This window comes from Neoarius graeffei, chromosome 15 (assembly GCF_027579695.1).
Source record: "Neoarius graeffei isolate fNeoGra1 chromosome 15, fNeoGra1.pri, whole genome shotgun sequence".
Taxonomy (NCBI): Eukaryota; Metazoa; Chordata; class Actinopteri; order Siluriformes; family Ariidae; genus Neoarius; species Neoarius graeffei.
The window spans coordinates 1375935-1390124 of record NC_083583.1 but is presented as its reverse complement, the minus strand read 5'-3'; positions in this window follow the sequence as shown (position 1 = coordinate 1390124).

The following is a 14190-nucleotide window of genomic DNA, read 5'->3' as shown; positions in this document are numbered from 1 at the left end:
GGCACAGTGGAACAGTCGGGTGATTGCTGAGAGGAGGAGGTTGAATAGTACTGGTGCCAGGACACAGCCTTGCTTCACCCCAACATTGACCTTAAAGGGCTCAGACTGGAGTCCTCCCATAACAACTCTGGCTTGCATGCCATCATGTAGTTGCTGCAGGATGGAGAGGAATTTGGGTGGTACACCAAGTTTGCAGAGTTGTTTCCAGAGCATGTCAAGGTTTATGGTGTCAAAGGCTTTGCTGAGGTCGATGAAGGCGATGTAGAGGTCTTTGCGCTGCTCTCTACTTTTCTCAAGTAGCTGCCGTAGAGCAAAGATCATGTCGGTTGTGGATCTGGTCTTCCGGAAGCCACACTGTGTTTCAGGGAGAGTACATTCTGAGATGTACTCCACCAGCCGGGAGAGCATAATCTTTGCTAGGACTTTGCCTGCTGTAGAGAGGAGTGATATTCCTCGACTGTTGCCACAGTCTGCTCTGTCCCCTTTCTGCTTATAGAGGACAATGATGTTGGCATCCTTCCAGTCCTGTGGTACTTTCTCAGACTGCCAGATCTGGGTGATCAGGAGGTGTACACGGCGCATGAGGAGATAGCCCCCATGTTTGAACACCTCCGCTGGGATACCATCAGGTCCTGGGCTTTTATTGTTTTTTAGGCTCCTGATAGCCTTGCATGTTTCTGAGAAGTGTGGTAGGATGTCTAGATGTTGCATCTGAGGCATAACTGGCAGTTTGTCAAGGATGTTCGGGTCTGCAGGGTTGGTGTGATTGAGGAGACTTTTAAAGTGTTTGGCCCAGCGCTCAAGGATCTCTTGGCGGTCCTTTAGGAGGCTGTCTCCAGCAGCAGATCGAACAGGAGTGAAGATTTGCTTCCTTGGTCCATAGAGAGCTTTGATGGCATCGTAGAAGCCATGTGTGTCATTGCAATCAGCAAGATGTTGAATTTCTTTTGCTTTCTCCAGCCACCAGGTGTCTTCCATGGCCCTTAGTGCCAGTTGTGTTTTGGCTCTAGCCTTGGAATAATTGGCTTTTAGCATGGAGGATTGTGGGTTGGAGAGCAGGGCTTTGTGGGCTTGCTGTTTTTCTTGCAGGGTCATGTGGATATGGGAAGAGTTATTGTCAAACCAGTCCTGATGCTGTTTGGCCTTGGCGCCAAGGGCTGTTGAGGCTGCAGAGTGGATGGCTACAGATAGAGCTGGCCAGTCTTTGGCATCAGCTTCCTCCGGGATATGAGCGAGGTTGCATGCAAGGTGGTGATCATTAATCGTGTCTGGGTTGGAGAGAGCGGTGGTGTTCAATCTTCTGTTTGGGGCTGTCTTAGGGCGGCAAGGTGGAATGACCAGGCGTAATTTGGATCTGACCATGCGGTGGTCAGTCCAGCACTCCGCGCCACGCATGGCTCTGGTGATCATCACGTCCTGTCTGTCCCTTTGTCGGACGATGATGTAGTCCAAAAGGTGCCAGTGTTTAGATCTCAGATGTTGCCAGGTGGTTTTATGGTGTTTTTTCATCTGGAAGGTGGTGTTTGTGACAAGCAACTGGTGCTCTGCACAGAGGGATAGTAAATGGTGCCCGTTGTTATTCATTTTTCCTACTCCATGCTGACCAATGATCTTCTTCCAGATGAGATGTTCGGTGCCCACTCTTGCATTAAAGTCACCCATAAGGAGGCATTTGTCAGTGGCTGGGATTTTCTGGATGACTGCATCAAGACAACTGTAGAAATCTTCTTTTATGTTGTTATCTGCATCCAGGGTTGGCGCATAAGCACTGATGAGTGTAATAAAGCGCTTCTTGGCAAAAGGAATGCGCCATGTCATGAGGCTCTCACTGATGTCTACAGGAGATTCTGGGATTTGGTTAAGTAGTTTGGTTTTCACAGCAAAACCCACACCGTGGATGCGACACACACCTTCAGGAAGCCCTTTCCAGAAGAAGGTGTAGCCTGCACCCAACTCCATCAGGGAATCCTCACCATGTAGCCTGGTCTCACTGAGTGCTGCAATGTCGATGTTATATCTTGCAAGCTCGAGGGCTACAAGAGCTGTCCTTTGGCAAGGCCTGTTGGATGGTTCAGGTATGTCCAGAAGGGTGCGAACATTCCAGGTAGCAATGTGTAAATGTATATTTTTTCTGGTTTTTCGGCCGCAGTAAGGGATGCTCTGATGGCTGCGGCTAGCCATCCAGAGTTTGGGGGAGCAGACAATTTTTAGACCACCTTTTCCAGGTCCTTCCCCATCAGGGGTGAGCAGTGTGGAGCTGCTCAGACGCAGTAAAAGCTGCCGAGGTGATGCACTGCCCCATCCCGCAACACAACGACCATCACTCCACTGCTGCCTGTGTGCATGGTTTGGCTAGGCACTCCCAGCCACATCCTTGGCCTGTGCCTACCGCCATTCCACATCACCACAGGGCTTTGTTGGGGTGTAGGGGAGGGGGCGGGGTTGGTGGGCGGGTGGAGCAAGGAGCTTGCGCGAGGAAAGAGTTTAGGGTGAGGGCGTGGGTGCGCAATCCTCACTCCCACCATTCTTCGCTCTAGCAGAATAATTTCCAGTGGCATGAGAGACTCACGACGACCTTCAATCTGTTTCGAGCTGCAGGGGACTGCCGGTAGTCCAGTCTGTTGGGCTCTGCCTATTGCCGGTCCCCATCTGCAGATTTGTGCTCAGGGTTTACTCCCTTAGCCATCACACCTTCCAGGGTTTACCCATGTGGCAGTGGGGCAGTGGTTGGCACAAACACCTCTAGGGACCACTGCAGCTCCGAGATCTCTCACCAATTCAGCCTGGGGCCGCAAGGCCCCAGTTTCCACACACACACACACACACACACACACACACACACACACTCAAACACACCCAAACACCCCCCCCACACACACATGCACATACCCACACACACACACACACACACACACACACACACACACACACCCAAACACACACTCAAACACACCCAAACACCCCACACACACACACACGCACATACCCACCCACCCACACACACACACACTCAAACACACCCAAACACCCCCCCACACACACATGCACATACCCACCCACCCACCCACACACACACACCCAAACACCCAAACACACACTCAAACACACCCAAACACCTCACCCACACACACACACACACGCACATACCCACCCACCCACACACACACACACACACACGTACACACACCCAGCCACACACACACACATACACACCCCACCCACCCACAGCACACACCCAAACACACACACACACACACACATGCGCACGCATGCACCACACACACACACACACACACACACACGCGCACGCATGCACCACACACACACACACACACACACACACACACACACACACACACACACACACACACCAGATTCACAAATTTTAAGTGGTTTCCAGCACACAAAATTAACAGTCAGTAGAATCCAACTCAAACTCCAGAACCTCTACAGTTCGTATGTGCGACTCGTCAACAAACCAAATCGCTCCGCTGTGGAAACAGATAATGAACAGTCGAATAGCAGCAAACCTGAGCTGAGCATTCTGTGCTGTCATCCTTTTTAAAACAGCACCATCTGCAGGGAATATCCTGTTTCCAGACAAAGAAGAAGAGGAAGAGGACAGAGCAGGACAGGATGGAAGTGTGTGCTGGAAGCTGCTATGACGAGGATTAGCTCTACTTCCACTCTGCACATTTCCTTTCAAAAGCATGTCAGAAATGTTATGGGTCAGTGAATCAAATTTATTGAGCTCTGAGAGAAGGAAGAAAATATGAGAGATTTCTAGGAGGTGCAGAGGAGCAGAGATGGACCTGAGATGAGTCTGAATATCAAACCAGAAGAGCAGCAGTGACTCAGGATCCAAAATAAATCCATTTACAATCTTAATTGTCGTTATAACTACAGAAGGTGAATTAAAGAGCTGCATCAGAAGCTACTCTGATACACATGGATTCAGAAAAAAAAAAAACAATTTATACCCAAATTTCACCAAAAAATTTGTCCTGTGTTCATCTCAGGACTCGACTTCACAATGTGCTCACATTGAACCTGTACACACCCTCAGCACTGTGTGTCTTTGCTCTTCTACACCTGCAAGCTGTATTTACTCTCATATCCGTTGTCCTTAGGGATCTAAATCTACATCCAGTTCTCTAAATCTGCGCTGTGACTACATCTATTGTTAAAAGCTCTGTATAAATAAAACTGAACTGAGCAGAAGTTCTAGACTGCATTCATCAGTGCTCTGGAGAACATCAGTGAAACCCATCTGTGCCAGAAATACAATCATAATTTGCACAAAATCAGTGACCCGGCTGAGTTCAGACCGTGATGAATCAATTTACTGGAAGCAGACCATTTATTAGGAGAGGAATGGTGGGATTGGAAACATCTCAGAGGACTTATTTTGTCTGCCAACCCAACTTTCCTCATTAAGAAGGAACACCAGTGGCTGTAGGTCTCTGACTTAAGACACCTGATGTGCTCCAACAGCTGTCCCTCAACAAGGGCTGATCCCACATTCCCACATCCAGTCTTTTATTTCTTCTCTCATTTTACTTCTGAAGCCTGCTGGTGTCATCTGCAGCAGATCCCAGAACATTATTGGGTTCCATATACAGTACAAGGTTTTAAGGACCTTATAAAACACATTGTCTACATAAGGCATGTGTTTATACCATGATGATCCTCTAAAAATAGACCTGCAATTTAAGAATATTACTACATGCCATTATGTTACTTCATGGAGAGAGAAACACAGATTGTTTGCCTAAGGACCCTCCAGATCTCCTCTTTTACCTCATAAACACCATTAACACAAGGCTTGACTAAACAGATATGTTTTCAGCCGAGACTTAAACACTGAGACTGTGTCTGATTCCCGAACACTACTTGGAAGGCTGTTCCATAACTGTGGGGCTTTGTAAGAAAAGGCTCCGCCCCCTGATGTAGCCTTCAGTATACGAGGTACCAGCAGATAGCCTGCACCTTTTGATCTAAGTAGGCGTGGCGGGTCATAGAGGAGCAGAAGTTCACTCAGGTACTGTGGTGCGAGACCATTCAGTGCTTTAAAGGTCAATAGTAGTAATTTATAATCATTGTGAAATTTGATTGCAAGCCAATGCAGTGTGGATAAGACAGGGGTGATGTGGTCATAACTTGTAGTTCTAGTAAGGATTCATACCACATTACGTGTTTCTATCACCAAAACTGTACAGTGTAAAACTGACTTTAACATGAACAAAGTTATTCAAGGAGAGCAAAGTCAGTTTTGAAGTGAGATGTGAGAGGTCAGTGAAGAGGACAGGAACAGAAAGTTTACAGGAGATACAATGCCTCAGGAATAGTTTATTAGCATACAATTCTGTTTACAAAGCCATAAGCAAACCTGGTCCACCTTATACAAAGAAAAAAGTCATTGCTGTTTTATCTGTTAAGTTTTCAGGTGATGAACTCAAAGGGAGCCTGAAATCCAAATGAGATCTCTGTAGAATTGGCACACTTTCCACTCGCAGGTACAATATGCTTCATACATGATTAATTAATCGAGGCAAGCTGCCATCTGCATTTTAACTGTTAAAAAGTGAGATGAACCTTTTGATGTGAAGCTTTAGGGAACGAGCAGTGTCTATGTATTTCAAGCTTGATTAATCATGATGCTCAGGAAACTTCTCCAGTTCAAAGTCTCTTTAATTTGTTTCTGAGAAGAGGCATCGAAGCTTTTGAGGCGTTTTATAAATCCTGTCCATGTCCAGCTGGGATGCTGGATTCTTCTTCTAAGTGAATGTTCCACTCAGGACCAGGGCCATTCGCCGGCTCGTTTCATTTTTGCGCCCTCCCTTGTGCCACGAGATAAAAAATTGATTCCAGTAAATTCTCACCTGAGATCCATCACAGCGAAAAGGCTTTTAAAGGTCACACATGTAATAAGTTCCGATGGTCTCAGTCACTCAGATAATGGGCCTTTAGTCTACTGTGCAGTGCTGCTATAGAGAAATAATGGAGTAATCTGTGGACCATTCAATTCAATAGAGGCCTGAGCAGCAATGCCAGCCGGATCTGTAGGATGTTGGGCATGTGCTGAGGAGAGAGCATGACTGATGGAGGAAGAGCTCATCTCCTCTTTCTGTCATCCTTATTGCATGCACCTGAATATCTGACATTTTAAATGGCTTTGTACAGGCTTCAGTCCTGGAACTGCAAAAGATTAACAAAAAATGAGGAAAAGGACAAAAGAGGAATGCTAATAACAAGCTGCAAAGATGAGTCTATCCTCGCTCAAATTAATAAGGTCTCATTAGACACCCAGTATGGTAACTAACCAAATTCATCACCAAATAGAAATTACATTGTGATTGCTTTAAAATAAATTTATTGTGTAATGATATGTTCTGATTTCGGTTAATTATGAGAAACAAGCTCTTCATCTGTCTTGTACAGGTCTCTTTTTGAAAGAGGGGTTCGACCCTGAATCCATATGTATGGGACCACACTGAGTCTCCACGTGGCAGTTTAAACAACACGTTCATAACTCTGTCAAATCTGACACGTGCTCTAAAGTTTACCTGATGATCAGAAGAAGAAGAAGAATCTCCTCTTTCTCTTCAACATCAATTTCCAGCGACTACATTTCAGAGATAGCGACCAGACGCTCTCTGACAAGACTCAACCCTTCAAATTTATGGAATTTAATACCGTAGAGAAGAAAATGTTGGAGATGTATAATTTATGTTTGATTCATTGAGCAGGCGTCCTCTCGAGCTTCTGTTATCAACTTATGAAAATGTGCAACCAACCAGGAACGGAGCTCAGCTTTTACTTGTATACTTCACACTTTAACACTCAGAGGTCTGTGACTGTTTTTTCCTCCACAATTATTGGCACCCCCCTGTAAAGATCAGTTAAAAGGGTTAGAAAAAAATCCACCTTTTGGTGAAGTCATTTCATCTCACACTGAAAAAATGAGAAAAATCCAACCTTAATTTAAATTAATTTGTGTCAGATAACAGAATCCAGGGACACATGTCCGCCCGGGGGCATTTTGAGTTATTGACAGATTCAGAAAGTACAGTTTCTAAGCTTTCCAATGATGCCTTCCATGTGGAGATCTGACAATATTTGAAGAATGTGTGGCCTTTTGAAAGTGTATACTTGGCGATGTAGCTTACAGCAGGTTATGGTCGCTGAACTGCTGGCTGTCCAGGTGGTGCTCTGAAAACAGTGTGGGCTTTATAGATAATTGGGCTAATTTTGAGGGCACTGCTGGCCTGTTAGGGCGGGACGGTATCCATCCCACTCGGGAAGGTGCTGCTCTCATTTCCTGCAGCATAGGTCATAGTCTCAGAACAGGCCTAGTTAATTTCTGACAATCCAGAGCCAAGGCCAGGGAGCAGACGAACAGGCTAAACCGACTGTCTGCTAGCTGCACAGAGTCGTCACTCAGGGCCCACTACATCGAGGCTGTGTCTGTTCCCCGAGCTCAACAAAAAGGTAGAAATTTTCAGAGAGTTTGTTCCAGTAACCTAATCAATATAAAATTAGATCATACTGACTGTACAGCTGCTGCCAGCACCTTTGATCTAAAGGTGGGGCTATTAAATATTAGATCTCTTACATCTAAAGCGCTAATGGTTAATGAACTCATTAGTGATCAAGAGTTTAATGTACTGTGTTTAACAGAAACATGGATTAAGCCAAATAAATATATAGCATTAAATGAAGCGAGTCCTCCTGGATACAGTTATATACACCAGCCTCGTCTAACTGGCAGAGGAGGAGGCGTCGCGGTTATTTATAACGATTATCTAGGTGTAACACAAAAACCTGGTTATAAATGTAATACATTTGAAGTTCTTCATACTCATATAATGTATGTAGCCTCGAAAAATAAGTCTACCCAGTTAATTCCATTGCTTATTATTTACAGGCCCCCAGGGCCATATTCTGAGTTTCTTTCTGAATTTGCAGATTTTATCTCAGATCTGGTTATTTCCTTAGACAAAGCTTTAGTTGTCAGAGATTTTAATATTCACTCTGATAACCCAGAAGACCCTTTAAAAACAGCGTTTGTGTCCATCTTAGATTCAGTCGGGATTAAGCAGAATGTCATAGGACCGACCCATAATGGTGGTCACACCCTTGATCTAATACTAACATTCAGATTAAACGTAGACAATATAGTCATACTTCCACAGTCTGAAGTTATCTCAGATCATTGTCTCATCTCATTCAAAATATGTCTGAGTAATAATATATGCACCTCACCACGCTACTGTATTAAACGTACTTTCACGTCAACTACTGCACAGAGCTTTATAAATGATCTCCCAGAGTTATCAACTTTGATTGGGTCACTGTCAGCCCCTGCAGAACTTGATCAGGCAACTGAATGCTTAGAGTCAACATTCCGCCATACTTTAGATAATGTAGCTCCTCTAAAAAGGAAAATGGTCAGAGACAAAAAATCAGCACCCTGGTATAATGATGACACTCGCACATTAAAACAGACCACTCAAAAATTGGAACGTAAATGGCGTCAAACAAAATTGGTAGTGTTCAAATTAGCTTGGAAGGAGAGCTTCCTGAAGTATAGAAAAGCTCTTAGTGCTGCAAGATCAACATATTTCTCCTCCCTAATAGAAGATAACAAAAATAATCCTAGATTCCTATTTAATACTGTAGCAAAATTAACCAGGAATAAGTCCACTATAGACACATGCACACCTGCAGTATGTAGTAGCAACGACTTCATGAATTTTTTTAATGACAAAATTGAAAATATCCGACAAAAAATTCAAACTACTAATTTAAGGTTAGACAATGAAAGTGACCTTGTAGTTAACAATATAACTGTATCAGATCATCAGTTAGAATGTTTTACTCCCCTAAAAGAAACTGAATTACTTTCATTAATCTCTACATCAAAAGCCTCAACTTGCGTACTAGATCCCTTACCGACACATCCATTCAAACAGATAATGCCTGGAGTAATTGAACCGCTTCTAAAAATAATAAATTCTTCTCTTATGATTGGCTATGTACCCAAATCCTTTAAACTAGCAGTTATCAAACCCCTGATTAAAAAAACCTGACCTTGATCCCTGTCAGCTGTCCAATTATCGGCCAATATCAAACCTCCCCTTTATCTCCAAGATCCTTGAAAAAGCTGTGGCACAGCAGTTATGCTCATATTTACATAGGAATAACATCCATGAAATGTATCAGTCAGGATTTAGACCTCATCATAGCACAGAGACAGCTCTGGTTAAAGTAGTAAACGACCTACTGTTGGCATCTGATCAGGGCTGTGTCTCGCTACTTGTGTTGCTTGACCTTAGTGCAGCATTTGATACCATTGATCATTCCATTCTTCTGGATAGACTAGAAAATGTTGTGGGAGTTAAGGGAATGGCCCTCTCCTGGCTCAGGTCTTATCTAACTGATCGCTATCAGTATGTTGATGTAAATGGTGATATTTCTAGACGTACCGAGGTAAAGTTTGGTGTTCCACAAGGTTCTGTCTTGGGTCCACTGCTTTTTTCTCTATATATGTTACCTCTGGGCGATATTATTCGTAAACATTGTATTAGTTTCCACTGTTATGCTGATGACACACAGTTGTATGTTTCTGCAAAACCTGATGAGAGACACCAGCTTGATAGAATTGAGGAGTGTGTTGAGGACATTAGACACTGGATGCTTGTTAATTTCCTTCTGCTTAACTCTGACAAGACTGAAGTACTTGTACTCGGACCACATGCAGCTAGAAGTAAGTTTTCTGATTACACAGTAACTCTGGATGGCCTTTCTGTTTCTTCACATGCAGCAGTAAAAGACCTCGGAGTGATTATTGACCCCAGTCTTTCATTCGAAACTCACATTGATAACATTACCCAGATAGCTTTCTTTCATCTCAGAAATATTGCAAAGATAAGAAATTTAATGTCATTGCATGATGCAGAAAAACTAGTCCATGCTTTCATTACCTCCAGGTTGGATTATTGTAATGCCTTATTGTCTGGATGTTCCAATAAGTGCATAAACAAGCTCCAGTTAGTTCAAAATGCAGCAGCAAGAGTCCTTACTAGAACTAGAAAATATGACCACATCACGCCTGTTGCATTGGCTCCCAATCAAATTTCGTATTGATTATAAAATACTACTATTGACCTTTAAAGCACTAAATGGTCTCGCACTACATTACCTGAGTGAACTTCTGCTCCTCTATGACCCGCCACGCCTATTTAGATCAAAAGGTGCAGGCTATCTGCTGGTACCTCGTATAGTGAAGGCTACATCAGGGGGCGGAGCCTTTTCTTACAAAGCCCCACTGTTATGGAACAGCCTTCCAAGTAATGTTCAGGAATCAGACACAGTCTCAGCATTTAAGTCTAGGCTGAAAACATATCTGTTTAGTCAAGCCTTTTGTTAATGGTGTTTATGAGGTAAAGGAGTAGATCTGGAGGGTCCTCAGACAGAGTGTTTTGGTAAACTGGGATGTATGGATGCTGTCAGTCCCCACTCGCTTGCTCACTCGAGTTTGTTGACGGTGTAGTGGCTGGCTGCTTTATGTCCCAGGGCTCCCTCATGCCTGTGTTACCTTCTGGCTCTTCCCTTTTAGTTATGCTGTCATAGTTAGTTGCCAGAGTCCCTGCTTGTACTCGGTGCAATATGTATACTGCTCCTACTTATTCAGGTGACATTGGGCATACCTAACCACCTGTGTTTCCCTCCCCCCCACCCCAAATCTGTCCCTCTGAGTTACATGGAGTCAACAGGAAATCTTTTGGTGGAGAGGGTGGAGACCTCGACTGGCTATCGTAGCCTGCAGGGAATCGGCCGTCAGACATTCTGTCGCATGTCCCAGACCTGGTGAAATGTAACTGAATTGTCTTGGCCAGCCCTAAGGGTCCCATCTGCATCTCATCATTGCTGAGGAGTGTGCTCCCATCACCCAATCAAGCATCCAGCCAGAGCAGGTCATGATATATTTTACCATATTAACATGCCATTGTTGTGCGTTATGCCTGATGTAAAGACTCTCATCTCTGCGAGCCTACCACACAGATTTAATACTTGTCATTTTTAGGGCATACTTAACAACGTGTTTTCTTTCTCTCTCTCTTCCCCCCCCCAATCTGTCCCTCTGAGTTACATGTTGATCCTGGGATTGAGATGCTGGCCTCTTCTGCCCCTCGGACCTGCTTGATCCATCCTGGTGCCCTGTGTCTGGTCGGAGTTTTATTGCACCGCTCCTGTGAAGGACGGCCCCATGAGGACAGTTGAGGGTTATACCTGTTAAAACTGTTAATATTATAGTCAGGCTGTCTGTTGTTGCCCAAATGAGGATGGGTTCCCTTTTGAGTCTGGTTCCTCTCGAGGTTTCTTCCTCATGTCGTCTGAGGGAGTTTTTCCTTGCCACCGTCACCACAGGCTTGCTCATTGGGGATAGATTAGGGATAAAATTAGCTCATGTTTTAAGTCGTTCAAATTCTGTAAAGCTGCTTTGCGACAATGTTTATTGTTAAAAGCGCTATACAAATAAACTTGATTTGATATACTTCTTAAAACAGAAAAGGGAGAAAATCGCCCTCAAAGTTTTCCATCTCAGCTACTCTGGGTGCAGGGCGGGCACATAATGGTGCTCATTTGCATGACATTAAGGAAAGCCCTACCCCCTACAAGCTAGCACGATGCTACTGTACTTTCATGTAAACAAAGATCACCACGTCAATTTTCCTTCCATGCAAAGTATGCCCAAAACAATTATGAAGTATAAAAATAAGTCCTAAAGTATACTTTAACGTTTTGTGGTTGAAAAATTACTCACACCGTAAGAAAGAAAGATAGCATAATGATGACACAACTAACACAATGCTAGTTTCATGTAAAGCCTCGGTCACAACTGGCCATACGTGCTCCTATGGCCGGTCTACATGCAAAAAATGCAAGAAACACACGGAGGGCGCGCGTGAAACGCACGAGAGCGCGCGTGTGTTGTGCTGATTTTCGAGCCGCAGACTGGCCGCAGAGGTTCATTGTAATGTCAAACAAACTCTACGGGCACTTACGTTTTTTTCAGGTTGCAAGACAAACTTATGGCCAACGTATGTCTTTCTCTGTGAACAACAACAAAAAAAAAAACGCAGCGATTTGGGAAACGCCAAAAATCGCACGGCCAAAAAATCGTATGTCCGGTTGTGACCTAGGCTTAACCAAACCACAACACTCTCCGTTACATGCAAAAATAACCACACAGCCTTAGATTAATAAACTCACCCCATCAGAAAGAGAAACGGCGCCTTGCACACACCAGTGCCTCCGATGGAATGTAGTTCTAGAACGGTCCATGTATCATCCGATCATTCAAGTATTCCATTCAATCTGGAAAACGAGGTTGTGTTTTTTTTTGCTAGAAATGGTCATCTCCGATGTAAATACCGTGTGTCTGTTTGCTTCACAGTGTTTCAGCTCCTCTGCGCTCTGTTTAGCTTGCTCATTCCATAATGAAATCACATGCCTGTATGCAGCTTAAGTAGCCACAAGCTCAGCTCGTATCATACAGCTGATTCGCGAAAAACTTAAATCATCATGTGAATGGCCCATATGGTAATTTACCCACATCCCCCAGCAGGCTACAGTCCTGACAAAAATGAGACAATTTGCAACAAAAAATGTATGCTTTTCCAACAAAACAATCTATTATCTGAAATACTGATTGCATTCTTCAAGATCTCAACATGCACATGATGAAAAAAAACAAAAATCACAAATTTTGAAAAAAAATGTTTCTTTTGTGATTATCTCGGATTCGTTTTGGCCAACATGTGTCCCTGGATTCGGTGAGGGGTCACATATACTCAGAAAGAAAAACACCCGCTGCACAGTGGTGTAGTGGTTAGCGCTGTCACCTCACAGCAAGAAGATCTAGGTTCGAGCCCCGTGGCCGGTGAGGGCCTTTCTGTGTGGAGTTTGCATGTTGTCCACGTGGGTTTCCTCCAGGTGCTCCGGTTTCCCCCACAGTCCAAAGACATGCAGGTTACAGTGGTGCTTGAAAGTTTGTGAACCCTTTAGAATTTTCTATATTTCTGCATAAATATGACCTAAAACATCATCAGATTTTCACACAAGTTCTAAAAGTAGATAAAGACAACCCAGTTAAACAAATGAAACAAAAATATTATACTTGGTCATTTATTTATTGAGGAAAATGATCCAATATTACATATCTGTGAGTGGCAAAAGTATGTGAACCTCCAGGGTTAGCAGTTAATGTGAAGGTGAAATTAGAGTCAGGTGTTTTCAATCAATGGGATGACAATCAGGTGTGAGTGGGCACCCTGTTTTATTAAAAGAACAGGGATCTATCAAAGTCTCATCTTCACAACATGTTTGTGGAAGTGTATCATGGCATGAACAAAGGAGATTTCAGAGGACCTCAGAAAAAGTGTTGTTGATGCTCATCAGGCTCGAAAAGGTTACAAAACCATCTCTAAAGAGTTTGGACTCCACCAATCCACAGTCAAACAGTTTGTGTACAAATGGAGGAAATTCAAGACCATTGTTACCCTCCCCAGGAGTGGTCGACCAACAAAGATCACTCCAAGAGCAAGGTGTGTAATAGTCGGTGAGGTCACAAAGGACCCCAGGGTAACTTCTAAGCAACTGAAGGCCTCTCTCACATTGGCTAATGTTAATGTTCATGAGTCCACCATCAGGAGAACACTGAACAACAATGGTGTGCATGGCAGGGTTGCAAGGAGAAAGCTACTGCTCTCCAAAAAGAACATTGCTCCTCGTCTGCAGTTTGCTAAAGATCACGTGGACAAACCAGAAGGCTATTGGAAAAATGTTTTGTGGACGGATGAGACCAAAATAGAAATTTTTGGTTTAAATGAGAAGCGTTATGTTTGGAGAAAGGAAAACACTGCATTCCAGTATAAGAGCCTTATCCCATCTGTGAAACATGGTGGTGGTCGTATCATGGTTTGGGCCTGTTTTGCTGCATCTGGGCCAGGACGGCTTGCCATCATTGATGGAATAATGAATTCTAAATTATACCAGCAAATTCTAAAGGAAAATGTCAGGACATCTGTCCATGAACTGAATCTCAAGAGAAGGTGGGTCATGCAGCAAGAGAACGACCCTAAGCACACAAGTCGTTCTACCAAAGAATGGTTAAAGAAGAAT